At 54.1% G+C, this 3,634-nt stretch overlaps 1 long non-coding RNA gene across 1 annotated transcript in view; it reads left to right on the forward strand.

The window, feature by feature from the left end:
* The window catches only part of LOC115275008, an 11,542-nt gene that overhangs the window by 4,087 nt on the left and 3,821 nt on the right, over positions 1–3,634 (forward strand). The gene's annotated exons all lie outside the window — the stretch shown is intronic.

Here is a 3,634-nt window from a genome sequence, read left to right on the forward strand (position 1 = left end):
CCTCGGCCCCTCTGCCCGCCTGTCACCAGAGCAGGGGCACGGCCGCCGTGAGCTGTGCCTTCAGTCCTGCCGCAAATGGATCCCTGGCCGGGTGCTTTTTTTTTTTTAACATTTATTCATTTTTTAGAGGGGGCACAGAGAGAGAGGGAAACACAGAATCTGAAGCAGGGTCCTGGCGCCGAACTGTCAGCACAGAGCCCGACACGGGGCTCGAACCCACACGCGGTGAGATCATGACCTGAGCCGAAGGCAGACGCCCAGCCCAACCGACAGAGCCCCCAGGCGCCCCTCCCCCCAGGTCCTGGGCGCCCACCCGGCTCACCTGTAGCAGCAGCAGCAGCAGCACCGGAAGAAGTGGTCGCAAGGGGCGGGTCCCGGAGCCCATGTCCAGGTGGGGATGCAGGCAGGCCACCACCGGTCCCTCCGAGCCTCTGGTCCCGGTACCTTCCTTCTCAGCCTGGTCCTCCTACCACTCTGCGGGCACTTGGTCCCAGAAACCCTCATCTCCTCTCCCTCCTCCTCTATTTATCAGAGCCAGTGGGCTGGGCTGGGCCTTAAGCTTTAACCTCTCGATGACTATCAAGTTCCAGGGAAGGGAGTGGAGGGGAGGTAACTGCCCTGCCTCACACACACACACACACACACACACACACACACACACACACACAGTTGCCTGCTGGGTCACGGGCACAGAAGCCCGGCTGTGCCCCAAACCCAGAGGATTAGTTTTGCTTGAGGAACATGAAACCAGCACCTGTGGTCTGTTTGTCTTTAGTTCCAAGGAATGTCTCGTGATTGCTTTCTTTTCTTTCTTTCTTTTTTTTTATAATAGTTTATTGTCAAATTGGTTTCCATATAACACCCAGTGCTTCTCCCCACAAGTGCCCTCCTCCATGTCCATCACCCCCTCCCCCTCCCCCTGGTCCTCTGTTAGGTTTCTCCTGTTAGACCTATGAGTGCAAACATATGGTATCTGTCCTTCTCTGCCTGACTTATTTCGCTTAGCATGACTCCCTCGAGGTCCATCCACTTTCCTACAAATGGCCAGATGTCATTCTTTCTCATTGCCATGTAGTACTCCCTTGTGTATATAAACCACATCTTCTTGATCCACTCATCAGGTGATGGACATTTAGGCTCTTTCCATGATGTGGCTATTGTTGACAGTGCCGCTATGAACATTGGGGTACATGTGCCCCGATGCATCAGCACTCCTGTGTCCCTTGGGTAGATCCCCAGCAGTGCTGTTGCGGGGTCACAGGGGAGTCCTATCGATGGTCATGATTGCTTTCTGAAGCAGGCTATTTCAGTGACGGTTTCCTACGGCCCCTGTGCTTTGGAACCGAAGCAGCGCAAGAGGCTCCAAGAGAGACTAACCTTACGAAGGGAGGGAGGACATGCAAACACCTTCCACTTTCCAAAGCACCAGCCGTCTTTTCCCAGCCGTGCCTCAGGGCGCCGTGGTCTACAGACCTTTTCTACCAACGTCTCCGCTACGCGTAGCTGACTGCGACTTTAGGGTTGAAGGAAGAAGGAGAGATGGAGAGAGACGCCCTATGGGCAGGGGCCCTGGGCCCAACGGGGGGTTTCGCACTAGACTTCCAGCCAGAAAGGCGCAGGTCAGGGCTCTACCCAAGCCACACCAAGGCTGCAATGACTGAGTTTTAAGTGAACTCGGAGATCCGTTAGCCCGATCCTCTCACTGTAGCACCTTGTTACCACAACACCGTCTTTAAAACAGCGAACAGGTCTTTAGCAGATGGAGAAGGAAGCCCTTCTTCCTGGCCATTCATGGCTCTGTGAGACGCTGTTGAATATTATAATGTGACTAGTCCATACTATCTTAATCCAAAACAACAGCTTACTGTTGAAAAGAGTACCAAGTGCGATTTTAAGGTCTGTAAATATTCGCCCCTCCCCCCGCATAAATAGAAACAGAATAACAATTATCGAATTTATAACTTCATGCTTATTTTCAAAGTGGGTATTCTTATTCCATGGTATTCCATTTATTCTACTGAACTTTTGATTGAGTTAGAATCATTAATTCAGAATTTATAGACCGGAAAAGCTGAACCATGCGGAACGTTTGGGGGAGAAACGGAAGACACGAGCTGAGCACCCCTTTGCGGGGATAATGCTGAGGGAGGTAACAGAGAGCCAGAAAGACAGCGTGCCGACCCCCAGGGGCTGGGGAGGGGCCGGGGGATGCTGGTGACGGATTCCACTTTTATGTTTGCTTTCATTTGAAAGAAACTGGTATTTTAATGTATTAGAAACAGCCACATTTTCAACATCCTCAAACATTTAAACATACCTGAGCAAGATGCCAGTTTCCCATACGGTGTCCCTCCTCTCATTTGGGTTGAGTGACGCTGGGCTTCACCTGCCACAGCCCCCAGTGAGTCAGAACTAGACGGTGTCAAAATTCCCTTTCCGTCCGAGGCTCTGTGACTGCAGAGAAGACCAGTCTAGAGCCCGTGTCCTCACAGGTGCAGTAACGCTTTGCAGCCACACGGTGGCAGCCTCCGGACCAAAGGACACTGCTGAATGAAATGGGGTTGAAAGCTAAAGGTGCAGGAGGGTGAAAAGGAAGGAAGGAGCCACAACGAATTATCTGGACTTCACGGGTCTCACCTTGGGGTGTTCAAGGGGTGCCCAGCCCAGCACAAGTTCTCAGCATTAATAAAAAATATTCTAAATATTTATTTTTGAGAGAGGGGGAGGGGCAGAAAGGGAGCGTGATGGAGGTTCCGAAGCAGGTTCCGAGCTGTCAGCCCAGAGCCGGACGCGGGGCTCAAACCCACGAACCACGAGATCACGCCCTGAGCCGACGTCGGCTGCTTGACAGACTGAGCCCCCTGGGCACCTCTCAGCGTTTTTATAATGATAAGCACACTGAGTGTGGCCGACTGGGTCTTGAATTTATCCGCGTCAGTCAAGGTTCCCACACCGCCAGGCTTCATTTTCAGGGTGCTTGGTGAAGGCAGCTTAAACACGTCCCTTCTCGTCTCTGCAGAGAGAAGCATGTGGCAGGGAAGTCTCTGCTTGCCCTGGAATTGGCGAGTAGGACCCTGGACTGCAGACAAGGAAGTGTTACATTCATGGCATTCTAGACAGAGAGCCCAACAATTAAGACCAGACACTTCAGGACTCTAGAAAACAACAGGGGGACTGGTCCCGCCATCCCTCCAGCCTCCTCCCTGCCCCTGCTCCCTGTGGCGGACATGAGGGGTCACGGGCAGGGTGTCAGCTGCCTTCGGCTTGCCTCACACCAGGGAGGGATGGGAAGCTTTCTTTCCATATGGGGAAATCAGCGGGTGGGGTGTTCCCAGTGAATGGAGTCACTGGGAATGGGAGGGTGCCGGTAAGGCTGCAGGCCGGGCACCCCATCCCGGTGCTGCGGGGACAGGGGTGTGGCTGACCAGGCCCTGAGCCTAGCGAGGAGACGGGACGTGTGACTGACATCACCTCCCGCCGCCAGCCCTGGCTGCTCACCTGCTAACCAGGAGGCCGGCTGTGGGGAGAGTGGACTGACCTGTCAATGCCCCACGCTGGGGCCTGGGGAAGAGGCCCCACGGAGCTGAGGGGCTCACACAGCCTGCTGTCAAGTCAGAATCAGGGGCACCTGGGC

The sequence above is a fragment of the Suricata suricatta genome, chromosome 12, assembly GCF_006229205.1.
Source record: "Suricata suricatta isolate VVHF042 chromosome 12, meerkat_22Aug2017_6uvM2_HiC, whole genome shotgun sequence".
Taxonomy (NCBI): Eukaryota; Metazoa; Chordata; class Mammalia; order Carnivora; family Herpestidae; genus Suricata; species Suricata suricatta.